At 39.3% G+C, this 20,870-nt stretch overlaps 1 protein-coding gene across 5 annotated transcripts in view; it reads left to right on the plus strand.

Annotated features, from left to right (window-relative positions):
* SLC20A2 (solute carrier family 20 member 2) overlaps positions 1-20,870 on the plus strand; it is a 96,311-nt gene that overhangs the window by 10,755 nt on the left and 64,686 nt on the right. The window contains exon 1 of one of the 5 annotated variants that reach the window (XM_054565943.1): positions 17,767-18,309. The exons of 3 other annotated variants lie outside the window; for them this stretch is intronic. The gene's annotated coding sequence lies outside the window, so the exon portion shown is untranslated. Of the gene's footprint in view, positions 1-17,766; positions 18,310-20,870 lie in introns of those variants that run through there. One more of the 5 variants, XM_054565947.1, reaches the window with a different exon arrangement.

Consider the following 20,870-nt stretch of genomic DNA (forward strand, 5'->3'; position numbering starts at 1 on the left):
GTTGGGTGTTTTGGGGAGGGAGACCACAGAGGCAAAATGCCATTTTCACTACATTGTTTCAAGGGTGCAAAATAGCTGCATGACTTACCACTGTTGCCGTTGACCTTGATATCCTGGCAGAGGTAGCGTTTGTCAGGTTTCTCTGCTGTGAAGTTACTCTTTTCTCTCTCTCATCTTATGTTCTTGGGAAGGAAGTCAGCCCACACCTAAACGGGGTTCTGTTTCGCTCCTTGAGGGCAGAGATAGCGTATCTGCATATGTTCCTTGGAATTCTTGGGAGATTTAGCTGTCCTCCCTCATTTATTTATCCAGTCATTGCTTTATATCAGTATAGGCTAATGGGTATTTATACTTTGGGTTATAATCCTGTACAACTTTATTGCTCTAATTGTTGCCATGTTGGCCATTGGGAGCTCTCTCAGTTGGTTCCTGCATCCCTTTGCCATAGCCCTAGCATTGTATGTTAATGTCTTCATTTTCTACTTAGCCGCATGGCATTCCATTATAAGAGTATGCTATAATATATTTGACTAAGTCCTTATTAAGACAGTAATTTGGTTAGCAGATTTTTCACTATTATAAACAGCACTGTGATGAGCAGTCTTCAAAAATCATGTTTATGCAATCTGTTTGACATTTATTCAGGAAAAATTGCTGTGTTAAAGAGACTGCTCACTTTACATTTTATGTGATGTGTGACTCTTAAAGATCCTCACGTGAGGAGTGAGCATTTTCACTTAATCAATGGGCAATAGTGGCTTGTATCATTGTAGTTCCTCCCGCGCCCCCCCCCCCCCACTTTTTAAAAAAATATGATCAGAGGTGGTGGCACTGATGTCCAAAGAGCTGCTCAAGGTCATACCTTGTTTTGAGACCCTTGTGCCTGCCTTCTCAGGACAGAATCTGTGACTATGGACAGTTAACAGGCTGAATTTAAACTCAACTTGGTAAAACAAAACAGCATTCTCAATGAGGAAGAATCGTGAGCAGGCTTCTTAAGTCACGTACCACCCCTGCGTTTGGAAAAAGGAAACTGGTGCAATTAGGTGAGATGGTTTGCCTGGGAATATGCAGTAGCAGAAGCATTTAAGAACCTGTATTTCTGCATAAATCTCAGAATTTCTTGTTACATGGGTATACTTTATATCCTGTGTAAGGATGTACAAAATTTTTTATGTTGGAAAATTTCAAACATACCAAAGAAGACAAAATAGTATAATTAATCTCTGTGTTCCCATTAGTCAGCTCTATCAGTTTGTCACTAGTCTTGTTGAAAATTTCCACCCACTTCCCCACACAATATTATTTTAAAGCAAAGCCCAGATATTCATTTCTCCTGTAAATATTTTACTATATTAAAAATTGTTTTTTCAAAACACAACCACAGTTGTCATTATCACACCTTGGAAACATTTCTATTTGAGGATAGTTATAAAAACTTCCCAAGTTTGTATTCACCATGGACTATAACCTGGCCTTACTGAAAATGTCCTTTCCCAGTATAATTCTCCAGGACTGTAGAGAGATTCTAAAATCTGTCTGTCTACCGTGGAAAATGGCCTGGGTTATGGCTTCTATCATAATCTAACGTACCTGGAAAAAATAAACCTCTCATGTGATTGCTTTGGAGGCAGAGGAATTCATAGTGAGTGATAGGTATCTCCTAACTGTATATGTTTGCTTTTTGGCCCTTCTTAACTTTGTGAGGAAGAAATTCCAAGAACATAATGACAACAAAATTTTTTTTCAGGTTTTACCGTATTAACCAGAGCCATGGATGGGAGTATAATGGTGTGGCCATTTCACTCCAGATTTTGTGTAGATTGTTGAATCTCAAGTAAAATCCTTGCGTGTTACTTTCTGAAGTGTGACTTACAAAGCTTCTAAGAAAACCAACATGTTGACATCATCTCTGCTTTTAAGAAGATAACTTATGGGGAAAGAATACGTGATTTCAGAGGTGATCTTAAGGGCAGAACTCACTGCAATCACTCTTATTTTCTTCAAACAGCACATTAAGTGGATTACTTGATTGTCTACAGCAGGGGGTGTCCAACCTTTTGCCTCACTTGAAGAAGAAGAGTTGTCTGGGGCCCCACAGTAAATACATTGTGACATGCAATTACAAAAAAATCTCATGTTTTAAGTAAATTTGTGATTTTGTGTTGGGCCACATTCACAGCCATCCTGTGGCCCATGGGCTGCGGGTAGAACACCCCTGGTCTACAGTTTAAAAGGGTGCTTAATACTCCCAGTGTTTTAAATGTTCTCTTTTCTTGAGGTTTCACTGGATCTTTAAAAATAAAATTGAGATGCTAGTCTCTAGAAAAATACACTTACTCAGAAGCTTTACAACCAGAATAACAAATTTCTTTTAAATACCCAATACTTGCATTGAGTTTATCCTAGAATTGCCTGTTTTTTGACTGCTGTTAAATACGCAATAATCTAAATTGGAGGTGGAATGATAGAGAAGGGCAGAAGTTTTCCTTTTGCTTTTTCTAAGCCAGACTGAAACCAATCTTAACTGAGTGATTTCATTTAAAACTATTTTATTGCAAACAAATATTCATCTTGTTAGCCCTGTTCATTATACACAGATTCGTGATTTTTTTTCTAACCTAATTTAGACTTTTCTGCCTTGCATGGCGACAATGTTGTAGCCTTTTTTCACTCATTAATAGGCATTGTTACAGTCAGTCAGTTTTATTTTCCTCCCATTTTGAGTGCCCTGTGTGTATTATTTTCTAATTTTGGCTCACTTTTATTTACTTATTTTATTCGGCAAACACCTTTTAAAGAGGAGAAGTCAGTGTTACATTTCCTTCTCATTTCTAAACAAAAGTTGAGAGAGTAATTAAAAAATAACCACAATTTCAATTGCATATCTGGTCAAGTGTAGTCAGTTATCCTACGCTGATGTGTATTACAGATTCCAGTCCTTGGAAGACCTGGTATTCAGCATGGTGTCCTGTGATTTACTTCTGTAACATTTCACCTACTCTACCTATTTTAGGCTACTTTTAACCACTTTCTTGATACAATAATGATACTTTTTTTCTTAAAATCCTCTTTGCTTTGAAATGGTGTTAATTTTAACTTTGACACCATTGCTACTTGCCAACTGTGTGACTTTAATTGAATTTCTTATCTTCCCTTTTAGTTTTCTTGTCTGAAAAGTGAGGATATTAATTAGCAGCCACCTCACTGGTTGGTTGCGTTAAATGAGACAAGTTATATTGCCTGCCACATAAATGCTCCATAAATATTATTCTAGCCATCTTTTTTTCTCTCCAGCCTTCTATTATAATGTTTCCTTGTTTATACCTTCACTTAGATTAAGAAAAATGAGGGAGGGCGATGGGGAGGCTGGATGAACGTAGGTGAAGGCATTAAAAAATTGTGTGTGTGTGTGCGTGCGCGCGCACGCGCGTGTGTAACAGACAACAGTGACAGAGGGAAAAGGGGGCGGGGTGGGTGGAGGGGCAGAGCGGGGCTCAGTGGGCTTGGGAAGGGCGATGGGCGCACAGTGCAGGGGGTGTTTGGTTGAGTTTTACACTTGAAGCCTGTATGGTTTTATGAACCAATGTCACCCCAATTTAAAAAAAGAAAAAAAGTGATTTATGCATCTTAAGTAAGTGACCTTCACATTTTCCTCAAACAAAAAAAACCAACCACTTTTGGTTTTGAAATGATTACAGATTCACAGGAAATTGCAAAAATATAGAGAGGTTCATTTATCCCTCCCCAAAAGGTACCAAGTTTCCCCCAGAGGTAACTATAATAAAACATCAAAACCAGAAAATCGACACAGGTACAATCCACAAGCTTACTCAGATTCCTCTCGCTTTACATGCACTCATGGGCGTGTGCGTGGTATGTATAGTTCTGTGCAGTTTGAGCATGTGTAGGTTTGTGTAACCACCACCACAGTCAAGACACAGAACTGACCCATCAACCCAAGGCTTTCCCTTGCTACCCCTTCATAAACCACCCCTCAGCCCTTGGGAACCACTCATCAGTTTCTGCAGCTTCATAACTTTGTTATTTTGAGAAGATTCTATAAATGGAATCATGCAGTATGCGACTCTCTGAGGTAGGCTTTTCTTCCTTAGCACAGTGCCTGTGAGATCCACTCCAGTTGTGTGTGTGAGTACTTTGTTCCTTTTGATGCTGAGTACTTTCTCTTTGATGGTAGGAAGTGTTTGCTTGTTGGAAGGACATTTGCGTGGCTTCCAGTTTTTGGCTATTGCCAATAAAGCTGCTGTGAACATTTGTGTATAGGTGTTTTATAAACTTTCATTTCACTAGATTAAAGGTGTAGGGGAACAATTCCTGGATCAAAACCTTTTCATGGACCGTTGTAAGCTGCTTTGAAAATCTATGCTAATGCTGTCCACACGTAGATATATATGAAGGCAACTATTTTTTTTTAATACAAGCCATTATAAATAATAGACATTGTCCTTTGTTTTAAAATATATTTTTGCATAATTTGCAGCATGAATTTCAAAAGAGAGAACTCTGTCTTTACTGTAATATGTATATTAATAAATAATTTTGTTACTAAATTCCCTTTCATATTTTGACATTGTTCTTGGGTATATTACTGTTCTCATATACTAAATTTGAGTGGGGGGGTATTTTCAGCATGTTTTTTAAAATCAGTACTTTGCAGTGTGATGTTGAATTTTTAAAATACTTATAAAGATTAACACACAAAACTAGGAACTCTGTTAACTGAGTGATGTTCAACCACATTTCAAATAACTGGCAGGGCAGTGTTGACACTTTTTTCCTAACATAATATGTGAGACCCTAAGACATTTTATAAAAGTGCTGTCTCCAAGGTTAATAATTAATGATAAATCATTATTAACGGGAGCCTGCAAATACTCTTATCGACATGGGCAGGGCTCCTAATTATGACGATAGCCATAGATTTAGGTAACTTCATTTAAGTCAGGCATCAAAAGTCAACAAAGGACAATATAAATTACATTAGCTGGTTGATCAGTTTGGCTTTCCCAAATCCATCTACTAGCCTTACCTGATAATGGAAAAACTGTAAAAATTTAGAAGGAAGGAAGGAAAAGGATGAAATGTAAAAAGCGGTAGCTCTTAACTCACTGTCCATTTGAATAATCGAGATGGCTTTAAAAATGAAATGACCGCCTATGCCCAGGCCATTGAAATTAGAATCTCCGGAAGTGGACCCAAGAATTGGTATTTTTAAAAGTGCTCCCCGGTAGTTGTAGTGCTCAGCCAAGGCCGAGGACCTACAGGAATGGCTTCTGTGCTCATGTTTCTTCCCTTGAGAATTTGATGGTGTTCGGGCTGCATGCATTCGTCCTCTATGTGTTGGACTAGTATAGGTTCCACTTACGTTTTTTTAATGGCTCTGCTGATGTGTATATTTTCCTAAAGGGGAGTAAATCACACTTGTGAATTGTGCACACATTTAAACTGTATGAGACAACTTTATGTCTAACAGAAGAGAGCCTCTGGAGTGGAATCAAACACCCAAAACACTGAGAAACTCAGAATCCTTGAAAGTTAAAAAGGAAATTAGGTTTCATCCAGGACATAATATGGATGGGAAACTTTGGGAAATTATTTAGAAAACCTGTTTGGAGTTTGGGGTAGAGATCTGCATCTTTATTGATAGAACCTATTGTCAGCCTTAGATTTTTCCTTTAAAAAATTGTTTTACGTCGTAAAAAAGCAATATTGTAAAAAGTGAAACTATGCAAGGATGAATTAAAAAAAATTTCTACCCATGTTCATGGCCTGATATGAATTCTTCCACACATTTTCCTATATTCACAAAAGTACTTTTAACAGCATAAGGTTTGTGATTTTTTTATTTTTCAAATGGAATCATACTCTGTGCATTATTCTGAAGTTTGCTTTTCCTCCTGAATATATTAGATATTTCTCCAGGTCAATAGATAATAGGTCTAACTCCTGTTATGTTTTTTTTTTTAAATGAATAAAGTTTTAAATATGCCATAATTTATTCCCTATGAATGAATATTCAGGATGTTTCTTTTGTCCCGCCCCCCCCACTACAAACAATGGTGCAGTACATATCTTTGTATATATAAAGATACGCTTTACTTCTAAAGTACTTTTATAATCTGTGCTTTGGTTTTCATCAGATTTCTTAGTTTCTGGATATCATCTGTGATAGAATGAGTGAGTTAATGTCAGTCCATTTCCAGTTAATTGGCTCCTCTTCGGTACTAAGTTGGGTATTAGGAGAATCAATTATTTTAAAAATGGATATTAATGAACCTAGTGACCAGAAATGCTTTTCATAGATACTAGAATCCTTAAGGTGGGGCACCTTAGTAGGAGTTCAGTGGATGGGCTTCATGGGGGTCCATGTGCCATCTGATATTGATTGTAAAATTGTGTACAAATGCACATTTTATGGCTTTCATCAGATTTTCAAAGGGGCTCTTACCCCCAAAAAGGTTAAAAATTGATAATAATGTATAAGAGTGTAATGCTTAGTCTAGAGAATCAGTAAAGTACTTTGCATTCTCATTGATAGCATATTTTTAATAACATCTTCTGGATTGAACTAAATTTACTTAATTTCGGGATGACAAACCTAGGAGAAATGGCTAATAGCGTAGAGAGCAGACTCTCTATTAAGAATAATCTGAATAGGTTGTAATAATGTTCTAAAATTAGCAAGATGAAATACACCGAGGGTGAACCTCTTGCAGGAGTTGAGGAATGCGGGGGGTGGAGGACAATCTCAGAGGCACCTGAGATGCAAAAGAGCTAGGAGTTTATTTGAACACTGGCTTATAGGAGCCACCCCTATAATGCGGCTGCTAAAAATCTGAGCTCGTGAGACCACATTTGATGAATTATGTTGATGTCTGAACCCACATTTTCAGTGAGACATTAGCAAAGGAGGGAGACAGGGATAGTGATGGATAGGCAAGTGCTGCTGGCATGAGGAACGACTGCCGAAGGAATTTTGGCTGGGGGACCTGAAGGAGAGGATATGCAAGGACGACAGAAGCAACCCTGTAGATGAAGAAATAGGGAGACCAGAGCGTGACATGTAGGATTTGCTTAGTGTGGGGCAAAGGAAGGCCCCGTAAAAGTTGGAATGAATGAAAGAAAACTACAAGGCAGAGGATTTTGACTTCCTCTAAGCTCTGGTGAGAGTTCCCCGGCCCCAGGACGCAGGAGCCCCTTCAAGCATAGCGGCAGGTGCCTGGGATTGGGGCGATAGGGGGAATTCTTGCTCTCAGTGAAAAAAGACTCTGCAATAGGACTTTAGAAGTCTTTTAACTGGAATTTTCTATTCTCTCAGGTACTTTAATTCTAGGAGGAAAATATTGTAGGCTCTTTGAAAAGTACTTTTATAGAAGGAATGCTTTTGACTCAGGCTATATGATTTTCAGTACAGGAATGTCAAAGATGCTAAAATGTTGAAATATAACAAGTTTTTATCTGAAACGGCGGTGCCTACATTATTCCATTGTTAAACCTGAAGTAACAAGTCTAGACTTGTGGAGTGTGGTTCAAGATTTTATTTGTGTTACTTTTCAAAACCATGGTCTTTTTGAGCTACAAAAAGAGTGTAAAAAAGGAAATTTCACCACTTCCTGGCTTCGCTATGGCCTCAGGAAACCCACTACACTATCTCCATTAGACTAATTGTTCTGAATTCTGACTTTGATAATAATAATACTGTATGGAATTTATTTCATGCTTTGTCATTTACATGGGCTTGCACCCGTTTGCCTGTTTCTTGTGGAAATGTATCTCTTAATATTTGTCTAGGTTAGTTGAGACAGAGATATTTCTTATGTCTTAAGTAATTGAAACAATATAAAATCCTTTAGGTTATGAAAATGGATAAATATTGCCATTTTATATATACACAAAGCTTTAAAAGAAAAAACAAAACCCTGTGCCTTAGAACAGGTTGGGAGCTGCTGCCACTCGTGACACCGTGGTTTCTTCCCTGTCCTTTCTGTAGTTCCAGAGAGGCCTGGGTTGGGGGCTAAGAAGATGCGTGTGCCCCTGACCCGCCCTGTCTGTTTCCTGGCTTGTAAAGGACAGACGGTGCAGGCGCGCGCCGCCCTGAGAAAGCCCTCAGCCCCGTGCCAGGCACGTGGGGCGGACCCAGGAAGCCTTCTATGACCGTATCTTCTGCTCTTGCCTTTTGAGTCCCTTCTGTTTTTTCCTGATTTAACATATATTGCCATCATTATGTCTTGCACTGTCTTGAGCACATCATGTCTAAAACTGTTTTTTATATCCCCACCCCCAAACTCATCCTAAACCTATTCCCGCTTTATGCTCCTGTCTCCTCTTTTTAACTAATGGGGCCCGCCTGCCAGAGGTAGTGTGGAAAGAGGTTCATCCCACAAGCTCTGGAGTCGCACTGTCTGGGATTAAATCCTTCCTCCACCACTTATCCCCATGTAACCTTGGACAAGCTACTTAACATCTCCAAATCTCCGTTTCTTCAACGAGGGACTGTGTCTGATAGCAATCTGGCTGTTGAACTGGGAGACTCAGTGACACACATGCACGTTGGGTGCTCGCTGTGCTTCCTGACAGTGAAGCGCCCTCCCCGGGTATAGCTCTGAGGCCGGGATGCCAGGACCGCCCTGAATCCCTCCCCCTCGCCTGCCGGGCGTCGGCGCCACGGGCCTCCTCAGCAGCCTCTTCCTCATCACTGCCTTTAGGTCAGTCAGGGCTTTACAACTTGAATGCATGACTCAAAGACGTTCATAATCCCCTGAAAATACATGTACGCTTTTTGACATATGGGCATTTTTCCTAAGGAAAGGGCAGTTAGCTTTTATCATTGATTTTCATATAGGTCAGTGACCCATAAAATGTTAATAACCATTGGCAGGCTCTTATCTCTTGCCTGTACTTAGTGGCCTATAAACTGACATTCCTTCCTAATCCCTGTGTCTCTAACCTACTCTTCACCTGGTTGCCCACTTAACCTTTTTTTTTTAACGTGTTACATCATCATTTACTTAGACAATTGTGTTGACTCCCTGTTGCCTACAGCAGTGGTTCTCACTCCTGACCACACTAGAATTACCTGGGAAGCCTTTTTAAAAACACTGCTGTCCCGTCCTAGACCAACTAATTGATGCTAACAACTACCAGGCATCAATATGTTATTATAAACCTTCCCAGGAGATTTTACTGTGTAGCCGGAGGGCCTCAAGGCTACGCGATAATGGACTAACGAGTCAGCACGGCACGCAGGGACCTCAGCACCCTACTGCCAGGCTACTGTTTCAGCCTCATCTCCCTCTTCTCCCGTTCATGCCCCGTCACTTGCACTCTGGACACATACTTTTATTTTGCTATTTTCAGAACATGCTCTGTTGTTGCTTGCCTCTGAGCTCTTTCCTGTACTGATCACTCTGCCTAAAATATCTTTCACCCTTTCTCTGCCTGGTCATTTCCATGGCAAAACCTTTCCCAAACCCCAAAGAGAATTGCAACCCTTACTTTTGCGCAAACTTCTTTTATAAGCTTTACTCTGTAACGTGTATCTGCCTTCCACGCAGCTCTGAGCTCCTAGAAGGTAGGACCCTTATTTATGTCTTTTCTCTAGTGCCTGACACCAGGTTTTAAGAAGCTCCCTGCAATTCTAATGCATAAATAACTGAGAATGAACAAAGAGCAGCCTAGTCCGCAACTCAGGAAATCCATGGGGCAGGGGGCTGTAAGGAACTATGGTACAGCAGATACGGTGAGGACTGCTCAACCGAAGTTTGATCCTCTACTCTCCTGCTTTTTGTGCTTTTATAAAAAGGAAAAATCAAAGAACATGAAGGAAAGTTGAGACTTTCCAAACTACCTCCAAACATCCTTGAGCATTATTAAACATGGTAGCATCAAGTCGTCTTTGTCTCCTGAGGCTCTGAGAGATTTCTGAATGAGACGGAGAATCAGCCCTTATGGCAATGGCAGCTGTTTATTTTACCCAGTGGATTACCCTTACTTAGTGACTGATTTAAAGATACCCTTATATGGACAGTTCACCAGACATTATATGTTTCTAATTTTGGTTTCACCCCTGGCCTTTGTGTTTTAGCTGCTGCCTAGTCCTTCTCTTGGCTATTTTTAATACTTTTTTTTCCCCCTCAGTGTGCCTCAGAATTGTCCAACACATTCTGAAGAATCACAACTTATCCTTCCTGTTTTCTCAGTGTCCAGGATTAAGTTAAAGATGATTTTGAAAGAGATTACTTTAGTAAATTATCTCAGAGAGATTCTTTTAGATGTAGTTTGGGGTTATAGTAATTATTTTTCCTGGACACTGACTCATCCCTACACTTAGAAGAGAGAGCCTGTTTAACACACGTACAAAAAGTAGTGGGTACTAGTCTGATGTCGTGATTTGGGTGTACCTTGTTGTGGTAATGTCATGTGTGAACAAATAGAATACCCTTTGTCTAACTGGCTGCTTAATTTATAATCATATATCTCACAAGCTTGAATAGTAAGGATAAGGTTTTTCTTATTCAAAGTCAGGATGATAGTTGGAATTTCTTAATGTGCTATCCTTTTATGTTTTCATTCATCTTATTTAAAAAGAGGGATTTTTTTTTAAGCCTTAAAGGAATCCGGATCTATCAAGAGGTCTTCCTTTAAATGTGGCTTATAAGAAAGGATCTCAATTTGCAAAACTAAAACAACCATTTTTAGTCATTTTTAAGAGCATTTGAAAAAAATACAAACTGGAATATAATGTCAACAGAAAGACGACACCCAGCTCTTACAATGGGAGCATTAGGTCAAAAATGGAGAGTTTGCTATTATTTCAGTCTACAGTCAACCACAGATACCCTGGTATAGTTTGTCCTCTCTTCTTTTTGTGAACCAGGGCCGGCCTATGTAAAGGAACTGGTCTCTGCTGTTCCTGAGAATGGCCTCTTGGATTATTATAATTACTGAGCTATTACAGTTCTTAGAGCTGAGTTTTTTTGCATATCACTGCTACTTTTGAAAATAAGCACTCATTGAAGCACTTTTTAAAATGAATACTTGGTGTTTAAGAGATACAGCTATGTGCGTTTATCAAGAGACTAGGCTAGCCCTGACTGGTGTGGCTCAGTGGGTTGGGTGTCATCCTGCAAACCAAAAGTTTACTGGTTCAATTCCTGGTCAGGGCACCTGCCTGGGTTGTGGGCCAGGTCCCTGGTTGAGGTCATGTGAGAGGCAACCAATGGATGTTTCTCTCTCACATCGATGTTTTTCACCCTCTCTTTCTCCCTTCCTCCCGCCCCACAAATAGATAAATAAAATCTTTTCTTTTTTTTTTTTAAAGAGAAGAACAGGCTATACTCTACCACCTACCCCCACAAGAAACTAGCCATCTACTGGATTCCTGTAGCCAAGTGAAGTTAAAATCCCTATTATTTCATCTCTTTTAGTTTGAGATTGATTTTGAACTGCTTACCTAAAAGTGACCACTTCTGGGTTTATCTGGTTGTAAAGCAGACCACAGCCATTTACAGTGAAACTATTAAAAACTAGAAAATAACTTCTTGATTTCCCAAGCTTCTTAGTAAATTGGTACCAAGTGTTGTGTTCTACCACACACTTGGGCATCTCCCCTTCAGACAAGTCCTACAAATGCTTGGGGACTTGATAGTGGAACAGCGGGAGCCATGAGAACATATTGGAAATTATTAATAGTGAAATGAGTTGCTTTGGGCTGTCCCTGTACAACTCTGGGCCAAGTTCCCTGTCTACCTGAAACAAGATAGAGAACCTAAAACCCAGAACCCCCACAAAATTCTGTAACTACCTTCTACAGGTAATTTAATCAGGAATTCCCCTTCACTGTTATTTTATATGGTTAAAAATACATATTAAAAAAATTTTTTTGCCAGGTACTGTTCTAATTACTGGATGTGCATTATTAACTCATTTTTGGTAGCTGGTGGAGTTGGGATTTGAATGAACCCAGCATTACAGCTCTATTAAAATACTCTCCTACAGCTTTCTTTTCCTCAGAAAGTCCTAAATTTTAAGTTAAAAATAAGAGAACCGTTACTCTAAACCTTGAAAGTGTTCTTGAAGTAGACTTGATTGCATGTGAAGCAGTGTGGATTAAAATAATAAATTACTACTTGGTGCTAAAATCCCAAAAGATTTTGGAAGTTAGTAGCTTGTTGCCTGTTTCTTAATAGTTTTCCTGCAATCCCGTGGAGTAAACTGAGAAGTGGACTTTCCTGATTAACAGTTCAGAACAACTCGTTAATTCGGATTCTGTTCCCCAGTGCAGAATTGGCAGTAGAGTTTGATTTGTGATGGGTAAAATTTACTTTTGCAATATTTGTGAAAAAGAGGTTTGTAAACAAATAGTATAAGACTACAGGAAAATTTTACTTATTTCAACATAGCAAAATATTATCAAGTATTTTTAGCAGTTTATTGGAGTTTTGTTTGTTTGTTTTCTTAGTTTCATCTGTTAACTGTTGTAAGTACTTTCATCTTAAAAATGGCGAGAACTGAATTTAACATTTTGTTAATAGACCCAAATAATAAAACTGCATTTGAAAGTATTTTTACTTAGGATACGTAACTACTTGAAGCCAGATTAGACTGCAATTGGTCCTTTTTTTTTTTTTAATCTACCTTTTGAATCCCTGTGGCTTTAAATCTAATGGTTTGTTGTTTTTTTTTTAATCCTAAATCTCAAATTGTATACATTTAAGGTTTCTTATTTTAGATTAGCTTCAATACTAATAAATTACAGAAGTTCAGGTTATACTTAATAAACCTATGCTTTATTTTTCTGTTTAAAGTGTATTTATTACAGAGATATTAGCACACCTTTGTTGGGCTCTGGCAGCCGTGCCATGTCTGTCAGCAGTTTCAGGCCTGGCATCTTATACTATCAAGTGCAGAATTGTTACCCCTGGTTTCAAAGTGGAGAAGTGCAGTCCCTTTTCTGTTAATTGAGGGGAGGTTAATGTTGGAGCACATGAAAACACATGTGACCCTTGTGCTCTAGTGTGTTTCTCTCTGAACACTAGACAAAGGGGAAAAATTAAATATGTATTTAGTACCCACTGCATGCCAGGCACTGTCCTTGGTGATACAGCTGGGTATAGCTACGTATACCTATATTCGTTCATATCTGTTTATCATGCTGTATGTGCATAAACCTGAGTTTACTTAATTACTTAACAACATGTTTATATATTAAGCACCAGGCATTGTTCTCATTTATATTTGCGTAACCTTATGATGTATATTATTATCCCCATTTTAAAGATGTTGAAACTGAGGCACAGAAAGAGTCATTGCCCAAGGTCAAAAACGAAGTGATTAAGCTAGAATGTGAACCCAGGCTGTCTTGCTGTAGAGTCCATATCTGTACTCTGATTGGATACTTTATAGCATAGACTTGGATAAATTAAGGAATTCTATTAGTAGTCAAAACAGCTATTAATTGGTAGAGCTGAAATCTGAATCCAAGCCATTCCCTGCATATACGTTGTATCTTCCCTTTTTCTCTATTTTTACTTGTTATTGGTTCTGTAAAATGTTATTTCCACTCCTTCTGCTATTGAAAGCTCATCAGCATACAAAGGCTCAATTCAAATGTCACTTCCTCCAAGATACCGTTTTTGATTAATATAACTGGAACCTCTTCTACTTTTCTTAGATTTCTACAGGAATGAATTTTTCCTCTCTGGGATGTTTACTGACTACTCCCTCATATGACAGGAAGTTTATATAAAGTCGACCCTTGAACAGCATAGAGGTTGGGGCGCTGACCCTCTGCAGGGTAGAAAATCCACATCTAACTTCAGTCGGCCGCAACCTTGGACAGAAATACAGTCCGCTGCCACATCTCCTGTCAGAGCACAAGCGCCTTGAAGGCAGGACTGTCATTTACAGCATTTTCTGCTAGAGTCAAGGGCATTGTGCCCTTCACACAAATTTTGCAAAGGCCTGGCAGTTTCACAGTGGCAGGAAGCGCCTGATTAACAGGTGCTGGTTCAATGGATGATGATAGGAATGTACAGTGATGGTAAAATTCCCCACTAGGATTCTAAGATACTTTAAAAAATCAACTCCTTTGAAATAAGCCTTAAAACAACAGAATTAGTACTTTCATAGTCCTGAAATAGCTAAATGATGCTGAATTAGCTATTTATTAAAGTCTTAAAAAGACTGGTCTTGAAGTTTGCTACTATGTATTTCTTTTTAGCTTATTTTAAAAAATGCTGAAGAAAAAAATGGTTTATTCTTTGAATTAGGTTTCCCTGTTCATGTGCATATAACCTGGGACTCTTAATCCATTTCTCAAGTATTGACAGACTGAATAGCTATGAACAATGCCAAGGTAATCACACTTAAGGCTAGGAAGGAAGAATCATTTCTTTAGTGTATATAATTGTAGCATTGAAGCCTACATGTATTTGCTTCAAATTATAAGGTGAAATAAATAAAACACTTATTATTTTAGCACTTTTATAATCAGAACATATCGCTGCTTCGTTTTAGTGTGATTAACGTGATAGTTGATATGACAGATAAATACAGTAATCAGAATTGAATTTTTTGTAGAATTGTGAATTTTAGGAGTAAGATAGATTAGTCTTAACAGGTTTCATTTGGAAGTAAAGGACTGAAATATAGACTTTTCAAAGATTGTGTATTAGTGAGCTTTTGCTGCATAACAAACCACACAATACTTAGAAAACCTAACATTTATCGTGTTTCACAATTGTATGGGTCACCTAGGTGGTTTTTCTGGTTTGAGAAATTGAGAATCAATGTAGAAATAAAGTTGGTGTATTCACTTTTCCTTTCTGGTTTAGGGAAGAAATAATATTTTGGCTTAGAAAGTCTTCTGCTGAACTCTGACATAATATGATAAGGATAACTGTGTCTGAAATAGCCTTACAACATCCTCTTTTGGCTTTAACATCCTGCCTGGCCGATCGCTGTGGCTAGCGGACGGCCTGGCTGGGGCCACAGGGTCTGGGATGGCCTCCCACATGTCAGGCAGTCGTCTCGCAGGCTGGTGTAGGGGCCTCCGCGGCAGATGGTGCCTCTTTGCCGCGTGTGGTCTCCCCATCCTTGGTCGGCTAGCCAGGGCTGCTCATGCAGTGACCTCAAGGCTTCAAAGAGCAGCAGAGGGCAGCCCCAGGGGGCCTGCACTTTACGTGTCTCTGGGTTGTGTTTGCTGTTGCCCAGGGGCCATCCCAGAGTCAGAGTGGGAAAGGACAAGCCAGGGGTGTGGATGCAGGGAAGCGGGAACACAGAGCGGTTATTCCTGCCCGACCTACCAAGGTGCAGAATTTGTTCATGTGTACTATTCAGTCAGCGTCCCTAAATTCTGACTCGACGGTGGGCCGACAGGTGGTGTGGTAGAGAGAGAAGGAGAGATTCATCAGGCTGTCAGAGCCGCAGAGTTTTCAAAGGGATAGTTTATACAGACCCTTGGTTTCCCCGACATTCTTAATCATTTGAACCCCCTTCCTACTTTTTATTTTGTGAAGCTTTGAGCTATAAAAGCACGGAGTTTTAACCCTCGCTCAGTAAATATCCCAAGTTGATCTTCAGCAAGGACTGTATTATTGATGGTAGAAGGGATGTGACTGTAATGGCTGTGGCTGTTCATTACGTGCTGAAATGATAGTATCTCGGATATATGGAGTTAAATAAAATGTACTACTAAAATTAATTTCACTTGTTTTTGCTTTTTTAATGCAACTACTAGAAATTTTAAAATTATATATGTAGCTGCTCTAGAGGGTCCATTTCTAGGTCAATTCATTAACTCAATTTATAAAAACAGTGGTTTCTCTTTTTCCTTTGTTTTAATTTCATGGATCTGTTGGACTAAGGATCCTACAGGTCACCGCTGTCCAACGGCACGGGGCTGCCTGTGCCTCCTCCTCTACCACCACAAGTTCGTGAGGACCAATGGGGAGAATTTATCTTGCTTTTAATGATGCACATAGATTTTTCCCCTATTCTCAAAACTATGCCTGGAACAAAAGTACAGTTGACTCAAATTATTTTCACTAATGAAAAGGAATCAGCAGGGTGACTAATGTAAATTGGAGGATGTGCTATTTTCTTTGGAATGTTTTGGCTCTTGCCTCTTGGAACAGGTGGGGCCACTGTTGAAAGAAGCAGCGGAGTCATTCTCAGCGTGAGCATGTGAGGAACTGGAAAAGTGCTTGCATCCCCGGCCTCGTATATACTGCCTTCAGTGTAATCGGTATAGGTCTATCATATTGTTCTCTGGTGAAAAATGAATGTAGAAATAAAGTTTGTGTATTCACTTCTCCTTTCTGGTTTAGGGAAGAAATAATATTTTGGCTTAGAAAGTCTTCTGCTGAACTATGACATAATATGATAAGGATAACTGTGTCTGAAATAGCCTTACAACATCCTCTTTTGGCTTTAAGAATTCCAGACTAAGTTTGCTGTGGATCACTGAGAATTAATTATAGTACTCAGAAGTTAGCCATATATGATAAGTGCCAACTTTTTGCCCAGTGGCACAGAGTGGGAAATGCCCACCTCTGGTGACCTTGGGTTGGGATGGTGGTAGGCGCCACCAGCTACCGTCTAGTGAAGGTGGGGCGGTGCTGGCTGCAGCTGCCTCAGATTGGGCAGTGGGGGTGGGATCCCAGATGAGCAGCCAGCAGTGTTTGTAAATAGACAGGAGGGGGCTTGTGCTGGTGGTTTCCGGCTCATGCCAATGAGAAGCCCTTCGTTTGCCACCCTGGGGGCACATGCCACAGTGCTTCTCCAGGACATGGTCACGTCCTTGTTACAGGACACCTGCCTGCAATTGTGCGTGAGGGAGTGAGCCCCGGGAGCTCAGGCTTGGAATTTGGGAGTTGAGTAGAATAAATCTCTTGAAGTCTAAGCTGACATGACATTTTAAAATTAGGAAAACAAACAGTTTCAAAAAGATGTATAAAGTTTTAGCTAAATGGTTAATATGGAAGACATATATCAGAGAGAGGTTAGGAGAGGGTTGGAATAACCCAGTGTTGGTTCAGAAAGAAGGCTTGGGCAAGTTATTGATTGAATTTCCCCGTTTACCCATCTGGTTTGTTTGTTTGCTTGTTTTTAAAGAGAAAATGACATTCCTCAGAGCTGTTTAGAGAGCTGATTGGTATCTGTAACATGGTTTTGATGTTTTCGGTAGAGAGTCCAGTAAGAGCTAAGTATGTCATCAGAACTTAAATGTCTGAACAAATGCGCCTGAACCACCTTGAATAGGTACTAGGCAGTTCTGTGTCTTTGGTATAAGTTGTACTTAGTAAAGGAGTTTATACTTTTTAAAGAAAGCTCCGTGTTACTTCTAATTTTCTTTTGAACATCAGCGGTTTACTTGTGGTCTTTAGCTGTTAACTTGAGCTTCAACATGCTTTGTAGATAGATGGTCAGTCAACTTTAGAGGACAATTAACTAGTTACAGCCAGCCAGGCTGTTAAATACACTTCAAAATGCTTCTTGCCAAGGATGATGCCTTTTGCAAATATTTCAGATGTTTGTTCTCAGTTGTAATTTACTAGTGAAGCTGTGTCCTCGTAGCAACTCCTTGGGAGGTGCAGGAGACCAAGCCAAAAAAGCAAGTAAATGAAGCTAGTTCATTAGATAGCAAGGAAAAAGCTTTCATTCAAGGCAACTTGTTGGTAGACTTACTGGTGTGTGTATTTGATGCCCACTTAATTTCACAGTACCACATCCAGTTGTACTGTTTAAGTAATCTGACAGAATGTTCTTTTACTAGGCTTTTGCTTGTGAAGAGCATACAGCACTGCCACCTTGTTGCCAAAGTTTGGTCTGATTTGAATGTGCTTAAAAAAAATCAAGTGAATGCCTGTTGTGAACAAGAGCTTACTTTTTCTCTTTGTCAGTACTTGCAAAAACAACTTAAAAGAAGTTAGTATCATGGGACTGAATTCCATAATTAGCATAATCATGATGCTGTGTATTGTTCACCAGAGCACGCCCCTTGGCCAAATTTCCCATTAAGAGGACACCAGTGTTGTCCTAGTGAATAAATCCCGACACACACGATGCAAATCAGCGAGTTCCTGCCTGCCGCTGGGGTGCAGTTAATTTTAGCCAGGGTTTGTTCTACGAGTTGTAAAACTGTTTACCCAAGTAGAAGTTAGTAAGCTGAAATGTGACTTCTCCTCCTAACGTGATAGGATATCTATTTTAGACTTCAGAGAGTGTTCATGATCGGGAGAGCAGTCTTCTGAAGAATTGCAGCTCAGATTTCCTTTGAAAGTACTTGTAAGTACTGGGTGAATTTTCAGGATTTCTCTTTGTTCTTTTCTCCTTAAACCTTCTTAATGTTACTATCATAGTTATTTTTTAATCTCTTGGAAAAACTGGAAACTTTGGGGTTAGTACTTTAGAGGATTCTAAGAATGGTGACCAAAGGTTTTTCTTTAAATCTGTCATACTGCAAGAAACCTGCTTTATTCAGTTTTCCCAAGAGAAAGTATTTGATTTTTATTATTTTTGTATTTGCAAGGCAATCTGTAGATTATCACTTATTTTATCTGTTAAAACATTCGATTGTGGAAATTGTTGTGTCATTGAGCTTTATTCCCTATGGTAACCTAACTCGTATATGTTAAAAAACATTAAAAGGAGTCCTGCTGTATTTTACTAAGCCCGACTTACAGGCTTATGTTGCAGAAAAATGGGAGTGTCAAATGCAATTTTGTAAAATGTATAGGTGGACAATTTTTATTTCTTTAAGGAGGATTTTCTTCTTAATAATAGACCCATGTATTCCTAAGGAGAAGCACTTAAAAAAAGTAAAATACTCTTAGTAGGAAGACTTTAGAAAACAATTGAAAGCATCCTCTGGAAGTTTAAGTTAATTACCAAAATTAACCAAAGGTCATGAAGGTCTCCAATTTTAAGTGCTCTTAATTTAACAAGTCATTGCCAACTTAAATTTGGACTGAAGAAAACTAAGGGTTTTAATTTTGAATATTTTTAATTAAATCTGAATCACCTTGCTTAGTTTGAAGTATTTTAAATCAGAATACACTGACTTCATGCCAAACAATTTGCTTATTACAGAGAACTAGGCAGGAATTTCTTTATCAATTAATGTGTAAATTATATCCCTTCCAGGAATATTGATTTTAATGAGACAGTTCTAATAGGCTGTGAAGTAGCTGCTTAACAGGCGTTCCCTGTCTCTGTCATCTCTGTGAGCTAGGAGGGAGGCTTGCCCTCAAATGCCATTTTCCCATTTTGAAAGCTTTATTTAAAGACTTCTTTGTTATTATGTATTGTCCGATTTTAAATACAAATGACCTAAGGTGTCAACAATGAAAGGAAGTGTTTCAGTGGTATGTTTAGTAGGAAAAGAATGTAAGAAGGAAAAATAAAACTGAGTTCTTGTACTATTTTTGGAAAGGAACTTTTTTTAAAACTTAAGTTTTTTATTGAGCAAAAGAGAAATTTGCAGCCAGATTAATTGTAATTAAAACAGAAAAGTCTGTAATATCATTTTAAGCACTAAAAACGACTTTGTTCCAGTGTATGCTTCATAATATATACTTTTATTCAAAGAAAGTAACCTTTCTTATTCTTTTAGTTGTTAAGTCGCCATCAGAATCTCAATGAAGTGTTTTTAAAGGTAGGCTTATTTGAACAGAAAATTTCTTAAGGTGTTTTTACTACTAGGAAGCATGTGTTCTTTTTAAGAGTTGCTAAAAAGGCTCATAAACACTTTCTGAGTGTTTGTTTTAATGATTTATGGGCTGTGAGAGAGTAACACAGGTGAATGAAACAGGAGCTCATTTTCATTATGTAAGTACCAGTGTCCTATTGCTCGTGTTTGCTGGTGCTGTGATTCTCTGCGCTTCTCCTTGTCCTGTGTGCGTGATGCAGTGACACTGGTTATGGTGCCCTCATGAGTAGATGCTCTGTTGACTAGCTATGACCTTGGTCGTGACAGATCACAATGAGCTCAACTCAAGTCGCAAATGGGGGTCCAGATGCTGAGAAACACAGGCGGCTTTGTGGCCTGTAGCAATGTCCAGGAGCCTGTGGCTTCAACCGTGCGCCGGGCACGCCTGCACCTTCCGTCGCCATCGCCCGCACTGCCGTTAGCGTTGTGCCCGTCTGTCCTCCCGTCCTGTTAGACTGCTTTCATTGGTGGCCTGCTCTCTCCTCCTAGTCTTTTACCTCTTAAAATAGTCACGAATCCAGAGGCTCTGACAGAGTAGCTCCTAACTGCAGTCCATTTATTTTACCGTTACTTTATTCCAAAGACTAGACTTCTGCTCTGAAGCTTTGAGGGGTTTTTCAGGGAGGTAAAGAGCAGTCTTTTCTGTGGATCTCCTTCATCAATATGATGTTTTTAATGGGTAACTTGTCTGTACAGCTATATGGGAACTTACATTATCTTCCAGGTTCCCTTTGTTTTGGAGCTGAATGCCAATGCTCAGTGATCACACCTCTAGAAACGTTCTCTTTCAAAAGGAAATTTTGTAGGAATCGACTTTGCTATATTGAGTTTCAGCTGTTTTATCTCAAATGAAAGAACTGTGAGCAAGAGGGATGCCTTCAGCTTCGCCTGCCTTCCATACAAGTAAATGGCAGTAGGCTCTGCCAGTCGGCAGGAACGCTGGTTTCTCCTGGAAATACTGGGTCCGTTGTCATTATTTAGCATGTGTTAAGCACCCCCCAGAGCGCACACAATGCACAAAGAAAGCACAGTTCCTACTCTTCAAGAACTCATATGCTAAAATTAGGCGGTCCACGAAGGCTCGGCCGTGGACATCCACAGGGTCCCCTGGCAGAAAAAGGAATCTGGAAATGGAAAA

This window comes from Pteronotus mesoamericanus, unplaced genomic scaffold (assembly GCF_021234165.1).
Source record: "Pteronotus mesoamericanus isolate MK-2021 breed Mesoamerican mustached bat unplaced genomic scaffold, CSHL_Meso_final contig_169, whole genome shotgun sequence".
Taxonomy (NCBI): domain Eukaryota; kingdom Metazoa; phylum Chordata; class Mammalia; order Chiroptera; family Mormoopidae; genus Pteronotus; species Pteronotus mesoamericanus.